Source organism: Drosophila innubila (genome assembly GCF_004354385.1).
Source record: "Drosophila innubila isolate TH190305 chromosome 2L unlocalized genomic scaffold, UK_Dinn_1.0 4_B_2L, whole genome shotgun sequence".
Classification (NCBI taxonomy): Eukaryota; Metazoa; Arthropoda; class Insecta; order Diptera; family Drosophilidae; genus Drosophila; species Drosophila innubila.
In genome coordinates this window covers 13,256,207-13,273,992 of record NW_022995372.1, presented here as the reverse complement: position 1 = coordinate 13,273,992, position 17,786 = coordinate 13,256,207, and the positions used below count along the sequence as shown (strand labels likewise).

General features: G+C 33.5%; 1 protein-coding gene and 2 long non-coding RNA genes across 11 annotated transcripts in view; 2 read left to right on the top strand and 1 right to left on the bottom strand.

The window, feature by feature from the left end:
• Positions 1-12,172: 12,172 nt before the first annotated feature.
• Positions 12,173-13,196, top strand: LOC117780472. 3 transcript variants are annotated; one of them, XR_004617085.1, is made up of 6 exons: positions 12,173-12,241; positions 12,297-12,428; positions 12,523-12,645; positions 12,701-12,737; positions 12,805-12,895; positions 12,952-13,196. It is a non-coding gene; the product is annotated as an uncharacterized LOC117780472 (long non-coding RNA). The 3 variants fall into 3 exon arrangements; XR_004617083.1 differs by lacking the exon at positions 12,701-12,737; XR_004617084.1 differs by lacking the exon at positions 12,701-12,737 and having other exon boundaries at positions 12,945-13,196.
• Positions 13,197-13,682: 486 nt separating this feature from the next.
• LOC117780679 lies at positions 13,683-14,284 on the bottom strand. Its single transcript, XR_004617101.1, has 3 exons — positions 14,215-14,284; positions 14,037-14,151; positions 13,683-13,972 (listed from the first exon to the last, which is right to left on the bottom strand). It is a non-coding gene; the product is annotated as an uncharacterized LOC117780679 (long non-coding RNA).
• Positions 14,285-15,871: 1,587 nt separating this feature from the next.
• LOC117781991 (protein FAM102B) overlaps positions 15,872-17,786 on the top strand; it is a 43,305-nt gene continuing 41,390 nt past the window's right edge. For 4 of the 7 annotated variants that reach the window (XM_034618895.1, XM_034618894.1, XM_034618889.1 and 1 more), the window contains exons 1-2: positions 15,872-15,952; positions 16,870-17,025. The gene's annotated coding sequence lies outside the window, so the exon portion shown is untranslated. The remainder of the gene's footprint in view (positions 15,953-16,869; positions 17,026-17,786) is intronic. The other 3 variants (XM_034618891.1, XM_034618893.1, XM_034618892.1) reach the window with 3 other exon arrangements.

Below are 17,786 nucleotides of genomic sequence, written 5' to 3'. Positions count from 1 at the left end.
TTATTGTTGTTGTTGTTGCTGCTGCTGTTGTTGTTGCTGCTGCTGCTGTCGAAGCAATCGCAGTCGCAGTCGGCGTCGCAGGTGTTTGAAGTTTTCGGTGTCGATGTCACTTGACGGCATCAGAGAATATTGGGTGAGCAGCTTCCAGCAGCTTTCCACGCCTTTGCCAAACACGAATGCCAGGCAACGATTGCTATTTAGCTGATTGTGTGGTTTTGGCTTTAAACGTCTATACGCAGCCCCCCTATCTTACCCCCATCCAAGAAACAGACCACCAGGCAGCAGCTGCAATCTTCATCCCCCTTCTACTAAAGCACTTTGGCCATAAAGCGCATGCATTTAATTAATTGCGTCATTTTGTCTTACCCTTAAAGCGAATGAATGGAATGAATGAAGTCCTTACAGTTCACACAAGTGTGGGTTTGGGAAATGCAAATGCTCGAATATATCTGTGAGTATTATAGACAAGACTTTAAGTATTGAATGCTCTACAGATAAATAGAGAGCCAGATAATAAACATTAGATAATATGCAATGGATTATTGTGAATATTTTGATAGTGTAATAAATAGATTAAATGGCAAATAGCTAGAAATATTGAGATTGAGGATATACAGGTATGGTCAGACAAATAAAAGGATAGATAGATGGATGCACAGATAGATAAGTAGACAGGTATCAATTAAAAGAAAAATTGTTCGTTAATTTTAGATATTTTTCGGTTTTAGATACCGTATAAGACTATGCAATGATATTGGGTACATAAGATACGAGTATTTTTTAAATATTTGTCCACTTCTAAGCCTGTTGAAAATATTTTAAACTTAGTGTAGAACATTTAGTGTCTTTCTTAAGTGAAAATATTTATTAAATAATAATTATTTATTATAATTATTAAATTTAATTTAAACAATGTTATTATTAATCAAAAGAGCTGAAAAAAATATTTTGAAATCATTTTATTTTATAAAATTTTTATTACGGATACACAATCCCTTGTTGTCAGTGATAAATGCTACTATTTCCTTTTAAAAACCTTATTAAATTAGTGTTTGACAAACCTTATTATTTTTTTTCAGTTACACTAATTTTGTCAATTAAAAAAATTTTAATCCTTTGGATCAAATTATATTTACAGGGAGGTGCTTTTGTTACCCCGTTTCTTTTCATTATTTATAGCATACATTTTTAGACCCCGTACTTAAAAAAAGTACAGGGGTCTATTAGGTTTGTTTTACCGAATATGTGCGTAACAGGCAGAAGAAGGCGTGGCAGACCCTATAAAGTATATATATTCTTGATCAGCATCAACAGCCGAGTCGATATAGCAATGTCCGTCTGTCTGTCTGTCTGTCTGTATGTCTGTCTGTATGAACACCTAGATCTCGGAGACTATAAGAGCTAGAGACCCCAAACTTGGTATGTGGGTTCCTCTATATTGCAAGCAGATCAAGTTTATTTCAAAATTTGGCCACGCCCCCTTTATCGCCCACAAGTCGAAAAAAAAAATTATAAGAACAATTTAAAAGCTAGTGACACCAAATTTGGTATGTAGATTCCTTTATCTTGCAGGCAGGTCAAATTTGTTTCTTTTTTGAATCGGACCACTATATCATATAGCGCCCATAGGAACAATCGGTCGAAAATCAAGTTTTAGTATGAAAAACTTTTTTGTTTAATGAGAAATTGTAACCAAACTGATACAATAAGCATATGACTTGGTTTTATATATCCTGTTCAAAGTTGGTTCAAATCGGATCACTATATCATATAGCTGTCATAGGACCGATCGAGTGAAAATCAAATCTTAGTATGAACAACTTTTTTGTTTTTTGAGATATCGTAATCAAACTGATAGAATATACATAAAACTTGGTTTTATATATCCTGTTTAAAGTTGGTTCAAATCGGACCACTATACCTTATTGCTGTCATCGGACCGATCGGGCGAAAATCAAGTCTTAGTATGAAAAACTTTTTAGTTTTATGAGATATCGTAACCAAACTAATTAGATAAGTATAACAATTGGTTTTATATATTCAAATCGGTTCAAATCGGATCACTATATCATATAACTGTCATTGGACCGATCGGGCGAAAGTCAAGTCTTAGTATAAAAGTCTTTTATGTTTTATGAGACATTTTTACTAATATGATAGAATATGCATTTAAGTTAACTAAATATTTTTTAATTTTTTCCATTATTAGTTTTTGCCATAGTAAGTACGGGGTCTCCGACAGTCGAGTATGCTCGACTGTAGCACCGGCCGACTAGTTTACAATCATTTGAATTGAATTTTTTTTGAAAGAGCTTGAGAAAAGGTGTGCTCAATGTGTTAATTAATATAAGTGATCGGCAAGTCCACACTCGGACACAATCAACACGGAGTTTCTTTCGTTGCTCTGTTCTGTTAACTGTCAGATATTTACATAATCGTTTGTCTGTTGGTTTATCCCAACTTTGAGCTGGGGTACTCTAACACTTTGCGACTGCCAATCAAGAAGGTCAGATAAAAAACTGTATATAGTAAGAACTGACAGAAGCACAAGTTACAAATTCTTTTGCCTTACTTACTATCTTTGGCCATAGACAGTTTTCCTATTATTTTGTAAGGAGAGAGAGAAAGCTGAAAAGCTTATCGATTCAAAATCGAATCAAATCAAATCAATTTGCAAGCTTCGCTCGTAATGGAGAAATATGCCAAGTATTAACTTGGCAAAAACAAGATACGAGCCCCAGCAGCTTATACTTCAACTCCTGGCAAAGGAAACTCCATCTTACTTCTTTTATTCGTTTTATTCCCACCTGGAGATGCACTCATAAATCTCAATTTTCAGCGCCAATAACTGGTAAAAGTTTCTTGTGCAGTTTTAAAGCTTTCTCGCACAGCTGCAGACGCATTTAAATTTAGAATTTTTCACTGTGCAGCAATTACAAACGTGGGCGGAAAGTGGTTTTGGGAGGGATGAGCTTGCCAGTTAAATCGTTGCCCTGTTTTATCTTTATTTCGACCTAGTCCACTTTATCGCTGCACCGTACACTGCAAATATCTTTTCTTTTATTTTGTGGCAAGCGTTGGCATTTCCGCCATAAAATTCCACCGAACCCGATCTCGAAAGCCGCAACACCATTCCAACCAGCTCAAGCGACCATAAAAAATTAACAAAATAGAAAAAAAAAACAGTAGGGGCAGACAAGAGAAATATTCTAAACGGGCACAAAACGCAACAAAATAAAGACAACAAGTAAAAGGGTAGCTTTCGCCCACAAAAATCGTAAAAAATTAAAAGTATCTGGCAGATACAAGAGTTGCACAGCACATAGCTCTCTCTGGCGGACATTGCTACAGTGTGTGCCATAAATATTGCTCTATGGTTTCGGTCATGCAACTAATTACATTTGCATTTGTTTGCAGTGTATCTATCCTTCACTGTCTGTCTGTATCTTTGACTATATCTGCGCTTAGACCTTTGAGATACCATAGCAAAAGTATTTGGTATTCCTTATATACAAATTTAGATTCGCGAAAATATTTTGTAAATTAATTAAGGGCTTTAAAATATTTAGCCAAGAATTCAATGCAACTAAAACATAGAATTCAAGAAAGAAACTTAATTTTAACAAAATATTTCAAACGTAACATCAGTTACATATTACAAAATATTTTGGTCTCATATAAAAAAAAATCAACCAAAAATATAGCTTAAGATATATAAAAAATAATAATATAATTTCAACTCTAGACAATTAATATTAATATCAATTAATATTTGTATGCAGTATTAAATATTTATTGAATATCTTACTTTATTTTGCAAATTAAAACCACTTCATATAAACTCACTTTCACTCACCGCTTGATTAAACTCAGCCAACTGACCTCCACGTATATGCAACATCATTACAAATTTTCCACTTGACTTTGCCCCCATATCCCAAAAAAAAGGGAACTATGCCCCAGGTAATCAACACCTCGATAGACCCACAGCCAAACCACAAACAGGAAAAATCAGCAATGTTCAATCGGATTCGTTCTTTTTTTTTATTTTTCACTCTCTTCACTCTTGACTTGATTTATTTACCTTTAATGAACTGCGAGCAATAGCAGCAACAACAACAACAATTGCGGGTAAAAAGTGCTAACCACAGAGCCCGACAGATGACAAACAAGTTAAAGTTATAAGCCAAAAGCGAGCAAAGTGAGCAAAGCGACCAAAAGCGCGCACTGATCTTTGGCCATTTTTGACTTTGGCTCGCTTTTGACATGATGATGACCTTTTGAGGGCCAAATGAACAGACCAACTGACAAACCCACAAAGTCAACTGAAATGAACATCCAGCAGGTTGCAAGTTGCCAGTTGCCAGTTGCAGGTTCAACTGAGTTGCCATCGTGGCTGGTTCATTGCTAATGCTCTTCTCCCATCCGTTGAATGCAACAAACTGCAGTTGAACTTAACCTCAAACCTAATAAATAGCTTAATTAGTCTTTTGTCTGTGTGTGTGTGTGTGTGTCTGTGTGTGTATTCGTGTTAGAGCAACTCATTCTACCAACAGCTGACCCATTGCATCATTACACATTTAAACGGTTAGCTTCCGTACATCTCCACCTGCCACCTGCCCCACCCAATATTTTGCAGTCCCTGCTCAACTGCTGCTGAATGTCTGCGTTTCTCTGGCATCGGACACAAAAAGTAACCAAGTTATCGCTATGAAATGCGCATCTGGTTTCTTGAAAATGAATTTTATATGTAATGGAAACACTTGAAAGCGTTTAATGACAATTCCATAGCAGGATGCTATAGCGAACTTCAATCACTTGCATTGACTTTCGTACGGAGAACAGATCTATAATAAATATCAGAGGTACATTTACATTATAAAGATTTCATTAACATACATTCATTGCCTAGCTGTTCCTTTCAGGTTTTGCTTCAGTTACTTAAATATTTTAAATTTCCAGTTGCAAAATATAATTTGTATCTAACCCCTTTTTAAAATATTTATATATGGAAGATTATTTTACTAAATGTAAGAAGTATTTAAAAAGCAAATATTTTCTGGATATTTGTGGTTGTTGGGTTGTTGGGTGGAATCCACTGCAACTAACAATTACTTTTCTTCTTTCGGTATCGGCATCAGTACCGGTACATAACGGAATACATTTTTTGAACGCATTTAATAAAATTTTTTGACTAGAAAATGAAAGGCCTCAGAATCAAGTTTAAAGTGTCGTTTTATACTAATTACGATATAAGGAGTTAACTATAGTAAAACTTGAGATTTAAAATTTTGAAATTTCAAAATTTCAAAATCGAATCCATCCAAATCGAATCTTGGTCGAAAACAATTAATTTTTCTAAATGATCAAAATTTGAATACAAATTGAATAGAGACAAAACCATGATCAAAATGACATTCCGCTTGAAAATCGGTAAAGTTTTGCCAAAGTTATGACAGTTCGAAGTTGCTCAAACCTCTGATTTAGCAACTTTACAAGTCAAAATATTTCTTAATATTGACAGGATTTTTTACAAGAAAATAAAATGCCTCAGAATCAAGTTTAAAGTGTCGTTTTATACTAATTACGATATAAGGAGTTAATTATAGTAAAACTTGAGATTTAAAATTTTGAATTTTCAAAAATTCAAAGGGGGGACCCTTACCATCAATATAGGACCATGACTATGATAGTCGATAAATAATAAATATTTCCAAATGCAAACAATTTAAATGCAGTTTGAATTAAGAGACCGAATCATGATCAATATGACGTCCGATTGGAAATCGGGTCAGTATTCTTTAAGTCATGATAGTTGGAAGCTTGTCAACTATTTGATATATTTAGAGCTATTCAGAAAAACCAGACCATTTGGAAAATTATTATCTGTATGAATGCCTAAAGATCATAGGCTCGAATTATAGCAAAGACAATATTTAAATGTTTTACAACCAAGGCGTTTTATAATAAAATTAATAATAATATGTTATCAATCATATTTTGTGGCAACATTACGAATGTGAACCAAATTATTTAATTCTGGATTTCATACAACATTCTAAATGCAAACCAGGCCACAAAGCTGCTATTAACAACGGTAAAAAAAAAACAACAATAACAATATAAACAAAAACGCGTTGCGATAATTATGTATGAAGCAATTATTTCGCATGTCCAGCAACAACATTAGCAAAAGGGAAAGCAACAACAATGCACACAGACATATGACAGCTATTGTTGTTGTTGCTGCTGGTGGTACTGTTGTTGGGGTCTACGTGCGATCCACACAAATTGAAAGCCGACGAGCCAGCCAACAACAACAAACGAGTTAAATGCCTGACTGACGTCTATAATTACAAAGTGCGCAACAACAACAGTAACAACAGCAACAACAGCAACGCGTGGGCTCTACGATAAAAACAACAATTTGTGCGAAGTTTAAACACGTGCTGCCAACAACAAAAACGAAAACATGAACAGCCAAAAACGAGCTGAAAAAATATTAAGTGGAAAATGCGTATAATTAAGTCACCAGCCCAAAAGTAGGCAGTACAAAATACCCCAAAAACACTCGCGACTCCAGACAGCCAAACAGGGAGTGATAGAGAGAGAAAGATGGAGAGAGACAGAAACACACATACACACTGTGTGTCGCATATATTTGCAAGCAGGCAGATAGAAAATGAGTCGAGGTATAACTGTATTTGTTTGTGAACGTTCCGTTTTCATTTATAATTTGGATTTCTGTGTGGCCATCGATGAAGTATTTTTAAAATTGCAGAAGTTTTTTATTGAGCTTTGCGCATTCAAGGTTATTATCCAGTTGTTGAAATGTAAAAAGAATTAAAATGGATATTTTTATATACATACATACAACGTATGAATTTTTGTCTGCTTTAATGTGCATTTTACTGTACTTATGAGAGTATTAAAAATACTTTTTACAGTATTAACCACAATTTAAAAATCGAATAAATAATTTTAATTAAATTAAGTTATTAAATTTAACATATTTTTTCAAGGATTTTGTGTCTCAAAAGCAGCGGATATTCACTTTAAATCAGTGGTGATTAACACAAGCTGTTGCATACCTTTAGGCAAATAACACTGGTAAAATTAAGAGTCATGATATTTATGTGGTAAATATTAGTACAAAGTATAACTCATTTTTATTTTTTTTTATGATTAATGTTGTTTTTTATAGTAAATTTTAATTTTGTTTCTCATCAATTTATCTATACATTTTAATATGCTTAGTTTCCCAATAATGCAGCTCTTAAATTAAATTATTGTCAATATTTTATATACCATATTTAAAAAATACATGTAAGTTAGCCTTAATTCTAATTTCACATAACACCGCTTCATCTAAATTAAAAGAAATTATTTAGAGTTTTAATTTTTATTTAGCACATTTGAAATAATCTTTTCTCAATAACTTTTTTAATCCCATGCTTTTCTTTGTATCTCTCATACTCAAATAAATTATATAATACCCCTATGAAAGGGACAAACTTAACTGGACCGTTGCTTATTGTAATGGGCCTTCTACAAAATCTATCTGAGTGAGACAAATTTAATAATTACACAATTAAGATACAGCATATCCTGGCGAACGCGAACAATCGCAAGCGCCGATTAACGCCATGACCGTCGCTGTTGTTGACCATGTTTGTTCTACAATCACAATGGATAATGCCACGCCCACCGCCTATCCAATTAATACGCCTGTCGCTCGGTCGCTGATTTCGCATGTAAATGTTTGTACATTAATCCAGGAGCCTTAACGCCCATTTTTGTCGTTGTTACGAGACTGAAAAACTACAACATTAACATACAAATATGTATGTGCTATAAGAAGTAGTACATACATACATGCATACTCATATAGCCAGACCTTATGTCCGCGTACATAGACTGCGAAGGTGAAATTTAATATTAATGCACTTAACACATTTTTCATTAATGCTGGAAAATATATTTATGTGCATATTATATATACGTACCCTCATCGCATTTTTCGGTTGCATTTTTTAAAGTGAACACTTTTTGCCATCCATAATTACAAATTGATTTTTTAATGATAATGTAAGGAAGGTGTTTCAGTTATTATACCCTCGCTAGAGAGTATCTTAAAGTATGGCAAGTAAATATAATCAAAAGGTAGCACAAGATTTCTATAAAGACTTCAATCGTCAACCGATTAAGTACAAATTCAATCAGTTAATAAAAAAAGTAATTATTTAAGAACAATAAATTAAATATTTAAGATTTAGCTTCATTTATCTAAATGTTTAACAAAAATTATAATATTTTTAGTGCAATCAGTTAATTAATAAATCAACTATGAAATTTAAAGAATAAATTAATAAAAGAAAAGAAGAAGAAATTAAGAAACATTACTGAAAAAAAAATGTACAGGGTATCTTTAAGTCATTTTTTCACAACAAGCGGATTGTTTTTATATTTTCGCTTTGGTTTTTTCTTGGACTCATTAAGTACTTTGTGCAGTGGTGATTAACACAAGCTGCTGCATACCTTTAGGCAAATAACACCGGTAACAAAAAAAAAACTGTGGCATGCCTCTGGGAGAAATTTTACAAATGGATGAGCAACATTTCACAAGGTGGGGTAAAATGGCGGAAATGAGCAAACAATTAGCTCGATGAATATTTTAGTTGAAATTTAAAAGGTATCGCACCACTTAGTATTTTAATCGTACATATGTAAAACTCAAGAAGAATTTAAATATTAAGTATGAGGGATATTGGAAATTTGCAGTGAAGGGATTAAAAACTGCATTCGCACTGTCAATCTCTAATCCCAGTTTCAATTAAAAATACTTTTGCTCTATCGCCTCTAATCGCTTATGATGTCCAGGTATTGTTATATCATCACTTTGGCTGTTAAGCCGTTGTTTCCACAGCAACTGCAATCATCAGCGGGCTTACTCTATTGGACAAGGCATTTAAGACATGCTGTAATTACAGACATGTACAGCTTTTAATACAAATTCGTCCCTCTTCCTGGGTCCAAACGTTTCGTACAAATGTATTCTATTTATTAAGGATGTATTATTACTATATTATTAAAATCATTACCAAAACTAAAATAAATAATACATAATCAAATTGGTAGAATTAAAGAATTTGTTTTTGCTTTTCATAATTAAATTAACGAAATAACTATATTTATTTTAAGTTTTTAAATATTAGTTTAAAACAATAACAAATAATTTCCTAAAAATTGCAACATAAATTTACAGAGTATGCAAAATCATGACTTATCTCTTGTTATCTTTGACGTAATTGTCCGAGTTACTAACATTAATAAAGGGACACAGGACACTGAATGTACAAGTATGTATGTGCATACTATTGTATGTGTGTCGTACGTGTCGCCTCCAGTCGCGCCGCTCTTTGTTGTCACACCACCGACGCAATTCACACCCCGCACCCCGCACCGCTACGAGTATACCCTTGGACGGGTCAGAGTCAAGTGGTTGTCTGTCTCCACTCAAGTGTCAGGCTGGCAGGCGGCCAAGTGACGAGGACCAAGTTGGAGGACGAAACAGTGTGTGCCATTTTTACATGAATTCCGAGTACCGACTATACTCATTCCCACATGGGAATCCTTCTCGATTGTTGTTGTTAAGGTCCAGTGCGATTCCTTTATCTAATCGATATTTTTCTTATACTGATAATGATGCTCTACATGTTGGTATTCATTATACTATCAATACATAATATAATTAATGTTATACTATTTTTTATCTATTGAATACGATTTTGAGACTTCTTTATTTTAAATTTTTGAAAGTGTATTTATTATTCGACAAACCGAGAATAATTTGGAATTGATAGATGAGCTGAAATACTTCATGCAATATCTGTCCTCGACGTCTTCTGTTGATATTTGGCTTTGAGTTTTTGCTTAGAAGTGCCTATCACTTGAATTTGTTCACATTTGTCTGCATACATAAGGAAGTTTCTTTTGGTTCTGAGCTCGGGTTACGGCTGTCAGTTAAAGTTTGAAGTGTAAGTACTTTCATTTCAAAGAGTTTAGCTTAAAGAATTAAATATAACTGAAATATTAAACTTGTCCAGATTAAACGATTCCAAAAAGCGAAATTTATCAGTCTTGGTTTTTTTACTGACGAAATACAAATAATATACAAATATATATACAGTCAAAGTAGTCTATGAAAATAAAACTTAGAGTTGTGATTTTGTTCAAATAATATACATTCATATTTTTAGACTTGTCCAGTAAGCATCTCAATATAATATTTGTACTTTTGTGGTTTTTCGGAAAGGTAAGATTTGAAATTTTAATTGTAAGAATTTAAAAATAATATAATCTTTCTTTTCGATAAAGGTTGAAGTGTTTCCTGTAACGAGAGAACTAAATTGGAAACAAAATTCACAAGATTTCTGAAAAACGATAAAGTCATCTCAATTTGTACCTATTTCTGTGAAGAACAAACTCTACTGTAATTATCCGCTGTTGTTGCTGACATATATGCAATATAATATTATCTAAGTTCTGTTCTTTAGTCTATTCCTTTTAACATGTGCTACCCGTGCTACTCGTGCTGTGGACCCTGCGGACCCTGTGGACCATGTGGAGGTTGTGGACCATGCGGCGGATGTGGTCCATGTGGTGGCTGTGGACGATGCGGCGGATGTGGTCCATGTGGTGGCTGTGGACCTTGTGGTGGCTGTGGACCATGCTGTGGAGGCTGTGGACCGTGCTGTTAGCATCTTCAGAACGAAATCTAGATACACCACAAATAGTAGTACATATAAAATAACAATTTTGTAAATTTATATATGTATCATTAAATGCTATCAAGTCAAAAAATCATTTAATTTTAATATAATTGTTTAATTTCAATATTCCCTTTGCTTTAGACTACTTTAAGTGGAAGCAGTGAGTTTTGGTCAGTTTCTGTAGTTGCAGGGAACGTAAAATTATGATTCCATCTGTATTCAAGTGGGCATAATTTAATTGTTAAATCAAGAGTACTTAATAAAAAATTTAGTTAATTTAAAAAATCAAGGAAAAAAACAATAAAAACTTAAACCTAAGTACAGCTCTATGGCTCACACCATCGAACTTTTTTTTTTTAAATATTGGTGGTTTTCAGCAGTGTAAAACATATTTTTCGATAATAAAAAATCAAAGTAAGCCTTGAAATTTAAACTTCAATACATGGTCAAGTTTCTAAACACAATACAAATAAAGCTTATAAATCTTTTGAGAATAGTCCAGTAAAGATCTCTAAATTATTTGTGTACTTTGTGGTTTTTTAGGGAATGTAAGTAATTAAAACACTTTTACAATATCGGAAAAATTGTGAGAAAACACATAAAAGAATCATTTTAATTGTTTTTATTTACACTAGGTTGATGTGTTTCTCGTAAAAAGAGCGCTAACTGTTTTGACTCCAGAAACTGTTTACAAGTTTACTGATAGCAACTAACCAATCTCAAGAATCCCAATTTGTACCTATTTCCGTGAAGACCTTCGTTTAACAGTAAGTATCAGTACTTAAATATAAGAATTCTTCCATAGATAAGAAGAGTATCTGCAGTAAATCAACATGTGCTATCCGTGCTACTCGTGCTGTGGTCCCTGCGGATCTTGCTGTGGACCATACTGTGGACCATACTGTGGCGGATGTGGACCATACTGTGGCGGATGTGGACCATGCTGTGGTGGCTGTGGTCCATGCTGTGGTGGCTGTGGACCTTGGTGCTAAGCGACATCTTCAGAAAGAAATCTAGGTGCAATCGCATACTTAGTACAACAAATGATAAAATGATTAATGTAAATTTTATGTATTCATTTACACATTTAATAAATGTATAAGATTTATTAGCAAAAATTATATTTATTTATTTTAATATAAGGGATTGAATATTATAAAACCAATTAAACGGAAATAACGACGAATACAAAAAAAAATCCATATTGGTATTTTACATAGATCTATAAAAGCAATTTTCAAAATGGATTGAAATGCGCAAAATTTAATTTATATGTACCAAATAGGGGACTTACTGGGTCTCAAATAAAATTGATTGTAACAAGTCAAAGTAGGCACTGAAATTTCGAATTAAAAACGTTTGAATACGTTGTGTTCCAAATATAAATATTAGACATTCGACTTTTTAGGATTGTCTAGAGAACATCTAAACATTATTTGTGTACTTGTTGTGAACCCTTTTTCAGAAATGTAAGTTAAAAAAAAACATGAAATATTTGAAATTTTATAATAATTATGTCCATAGGTTAAAGTGTTTCCTTTAACAAGAAATATTTCCACAATTGGGGTCCAGGAATTCGAAATAATATCTGCAAGTTTCCTGACAGAAAGAATCACCGCATATAGTACCTATTTCCGTGAAGAAGTTCCAGAACAAGTAAGAGAATGATAGTCCTGCTTCTTTTATTCTCCATCCCTTACTTCTCTCTCTACTTAAATTTTCTTTTTCGTTTCCTCTTATGTTTCTGAAGGCTCCCAAAAATTATCACCATGTGCTACCCATGCTGCCGTCCCTGCTGTGGGCCATATTGCTGTTGGCCAACAGTTCGTCAGTGGGAACAACGTTATGCGGCTAGCGAACATCTAGTTACCCGGTAAGTAAACGAATATGTGGCCCGATAACAAATATTTTCACATTCAACAATCAAGGCTTGTCAAGTGAACATCTCCAAATTTTGTCGGGATTGTAAGAAAACCCCAGAAAAATTAAATATTTTCTATTAAATATTATTTTCTTAATCATTTTAAAATAGGTTGCATTGCTTTCTGTAAGGAGAATACTAAATCGAAGCCATCACCAACATCCCGCTTAGTAACTATTTCCGTGAAGAAGCTTCTATTCCAGTAAATAATTATTCTTTTACTTTCGATATCCTCTATTATAATCCTCCAGTCTTTAGTCAAAATGTGCTACCCACCCTACGGGACCTTCGCTCCCCGTGGATTCTGCTGCTCCCCAAACTGTAATCCTTGCTACCCGAGCTGTGCTAACTTTGGACCTTCTGCTGGATGTGGACCCTATATAGGCGGAGCTGAAAACTTCATTTAGGAACTTCTTTAGAACGAAATCTAGGTACTCTGACACAATTGGTACTACAAGTAATATGTAAATTAATGACAAATAAATAGTCTACAAAAATTATATATTTAGCATGAGTAGTTGGGAACCATATAAAAAAAAAATAGGCTCTTTTAGTCTTATAATTTAGTTCGACCAATAAATAATGCACACTTGTGTCGCATTGACTATTCGATCTGTATTCAAGTTGAAATATGAATTTTCGAGGTAAGTATGAAAACGGAGAATTATGCTTTTTTTTGTAGTAAAGGTATTACATCCCACAAATCCCTGAACGCGCATAGTTTTGGTGTGACGACCCATGTATTCATTTTATACAAAAATTTTGTTCAAAATGGATTGATTCGATCTGTATTCCTTCTCTACAAACTACAGAAACTGCTTCGTTGCCTGTTTCCATTAAGGGCTAGATTAGTTTTATTCCGCTTCGAGTGTAACTAGCGCTTTACCCTGAAAATTCATATATCTAAGAAAAATGTAATATAACAGCATTTACAGTAGCCCGAAGTAAAGGGTATATGAAACAGTTTAATTAAACACTCATTTTAAGACTTGATAGCATTTAATGATACATATATAAATTTACAAAATTGTTATTTTATATGTACTACTATTTGTGGTGTATCTAGATCGTTCTGAAGATGCTAACAGCACGGTCCACAGCCTCCACAGCATGGTCCACAGCCACCACAAGGTCCACAGCCACCACATGGTCCACAGCCACCACATGGTCCACAGCCACCACATGGTCCACAACCTCCACATGGTCCACACCAGGATCCACAGGGTCCGCAGGGTCCACAGCACGAGTAGCACGGGTAGCACATGTTAAAAGGAATAGACTAAAGAACAGAACTTAGATAATATTATATTGCATATATGTCAGCAACAACAGCGGATAATTACAGTAGAGTTTGTTCTTCACAGAAATAGGTACAAATTGAGATGACTTTATCGTTTTTCAGAAATCTTGTGAAATTTGTTTCCAATTAAGTTCTCTCGTTACAGGAAACACTTCAACCTTTATCGAAAAAGAATAAAAATATTATTTGTAAATTTTAAAAATTTAAATTTCATGTCTCACATTTCCGAAAAATCACAAAAGTACAAAAATTATATTGAGATGTTTACTGGACAAGTCTAAAAATATGAATGTATATTATTTGTATTGTACTTGGGTACTTGCCCAGAACGACGAAGATTTAATTTCATGGCTTACTTTGATTTTGAATTTTAAGGCTGATCTCTGTTGCCAACTTAGCTATTTTATAGCTTGTTCTGGCAGTTGTTAAATTCTGTTTACTAAAAAAAATTCAAAAAATGCCATTAGCCGAAATCTGGCTATTTTAAATATTTTTCAGCTATATTTTGGATGCTTTCCAGCCAGAAACAGCTTTTTTTCCTAAAAGCTTGCCGCACTGTTACACAAAAGCTGCAAGCTTATGTTCCGACAACCTTTCAACGTAAAGAGATATCATAAATAGGTGGAGTATTTTTTCGCGACACAGACAAAAGATGGCGCCACAGTTCATGACGTGGGTTATGACTTATAAACTTATCATATTGATATATCTAATAAAATAGTGTAATTAACTTCAGTCTTTTTGCTTATTAATTCTAAATTTCAAATTTTAATAGCTAAAACTGCGATGTAGAATAGATAAAATACTAGCCAACTTTCTTAGCATCAGCCATTCGGCAATTATTGCTTAAGAAAACTAAAAAAAAATTTAACTGCGTGCGCTTGCAGATGTTAAGTGAGGAGCAAATTGCCAATGAGGAGTAACTTCGTTAAATTTTATACCTAAAATATACCAGAACATCTAGTAATTGTAAATACTGAATTAATTAGAACGCGTTCTTGGTCGCGTGTGGCCACACTGGAAAATTTAAATTTATTGTAATGCAATTTTCAAAATGCAATAACTTTGAAATAAATTAAAAATTTGACTTAAATTTTAAAATTGAAATAAGATAAATTTAAGGATAGCATTTTAATGAAGGTTTGAAGCTCGTCATCCCAAGGGGAGAGAAGTCACAAAATTAAATTCCAAAAGAAAATATTGACAAAATTGTAAAAAAAATTCTGCAAAAAATTCTATCTTTAAATAAAGGTAATTAAATACTACAATTTGCCAGTTTGGGAAATTACGCAAAGTGGCAGCCTTCCACACCAGTGCTGCCAAGTTTTAAGGAAGAACAATAGCTGTTTCTGTCTAGATTTGTAAATTTTTTATTACGGCACTTTTGCACAGCTCGACCTAAAATATTTTTTGCGAATCTTATCTGAATATATATATGAAATACCGAGATTTCCAGCTAATAGCAATTTTGAAACTTTTCTAACAAACGAACTCTAAAAACTACCAGATTTAGCTATAAAATAGCTAAGTTGGCAACAGTGGTTGTGCAGCCAACTTCGTGTTGAGCATAGCATTTCCATTTTGAGCTTTAACATAGTGTTAAAAGAATTGTTCCCAATCAAGTTTTAACAGATGAGACGAGTACGCAGCGCTGACATTCCGTATAGTAATAGTCGCTTAATGTAATGTAACTAAAAGAATACTTAATAGTTGTTTATTATTTTTGACATGCATCCTAGTGCAGGTCCTTATATTTGGCATGTATATTCAGTGCTACCTTATTTTGCTTGACAGTTTTCTGCAGTTAGCAGCACAATTATTCGTAGATATTTAACATGCCCATTTGAGTATAACATTAGTGTACTCTACATCAAAGAGAATTAACATAAAATGTTAACATTAACAATCTTACAAGCGAACGGTAAAGTCGTGTTTTGTGTTCGTTAAAATTAGCATAATGTAAGTGTGTATATACGTGATTTAACTTGATTTAAATAAATAAAATGACAAACAGATATCAGTACAAAAAAGAAGAAATTTTCGTATTTAAAATTGCTCAAATCAGTCGCTCAGCAGTTGCTGCTTTCGGTCGTGGGTGGCGCTTTCTGTAGCTTAATTTCATGGTGTTTTGCTGAAAATAAATAGAATTGTACAATAAAACCAAAACACACGCGCTCAATTAAACAAAAAGAAGCTTAAATATATGAGTGTGTGTATAAATTATTCGACGTGAGCGTCCATCGTTTGCAAAGCAACAACAATAACTGCTCTCAGAAGCAGCATCGTGTGTACATGTGTATGTGTATGTGTGACTTCTTTGTGTGTGTATAGTGTGTGTGAAGCGTCTTTTCACCACAAAAATGTTAATTAAAGTGCTGAAATTTAGAGAGAGACGCAGTCACTTGCAATAAATTGTACAATAACAAAATGTTTACAACAATTCCGTCGCATTTTATAGACATAGTGAGTGCTGTGGGTTTGCGGGGGGTGTTCACCACTTTGAGCAAACATGTTGTGTAAAAAAGTGAAAAATGAAAAACAAACCTGAAACAGCAGCAATATTAAATGTATATATGTAGTACATTTTAAAATTATAGTGCTCTTAACTTAATTGCAATAATTAAATTGAAACCAAAATATTCGCATAGGCAAAATCCACAACAACAATAACAGTGCTAAGTACGACGCCCTGTCACTTTTGTCATTGTATGTGTGAGAGGCAGCAGCACCTTCAATGTTCGATTTTTGTGCTCAGTGAGAGAATAGTCGCTGCTGCTGCTCTGCTTCTGTTATTGCTGCTGTTGTTGTTGGTATTGTTGTTTTTGCTGCTTTTGGTATTTTATCTCATTGCTTTTTTGTTTTACTGAATTTTGCAGTTTGTGCCGCGCAATGTTTGTTAGTGCAAATAGTGTTTTAATATAAAAATTGTTGTTCGTATGCGTTCGTTCTTGGCCGCTTCAACAGCTGCTTGTGACATCGACTCAGCGCCCACAACGAGAGACGTCAACGATTTGCAATTTATCATTTGCGAGGTGAGCTAAAAACATTCTTGAAATATTAACTCTAGTGCAAAGCAACTTACTTTGGAATTTTATATTTGTTTGTAAACATCTGAAATACACCTTAAAATTGTATTAGTTAAATGAATCATGAATAATTTGAAAATTAAGTTGTTTTAAGCGTAAATATAGCTTTATATTTATCGAATTGACATTTTCGCATTTAACAATTGTGAAATACTTTTAACAATTCAGTTTTTACCCCACACATTTTGCACTTCACATTGTTTATCGGTCTGAATCAAATAGAATATAAATAATACAATTTTAATTTTGATATTAAATTTTACTCATTTTCTTTTGTTAATTTAAATGCAAGAAGGCAAATAGCCAGCGAAATTTCTATAGAAATGAATCAATTATACATAGTAAGTTTATGTTTCAATACTTAGAAAATTTATAGATATTTACTCAGTTTGCATAAACAGATGAACGAACGCAAATCTTCTGTCAGCTGGTGACGAGAACGCTTTGAACTTGAATTGCGCAGAATTCAGATACGAAATTAAGATAAAGGTACAGATACAGATACATTGATTCATTGGTATATATGTGTTTTTTTATAGATATTTGTGTACATTGAGGAATGAACAGAAAATTCGTTCGTCTTCTAAGCGCCATTCAAATCATTTTTGTAAAATCTTGTTCAACTTGTTCAGCAAGTTCACTGCTCTGTTCTCCCTTTCTCTGCCTCTCTGTTTTTCTCTTTCTCTGTATCTCTCTGTTGGCTGTTT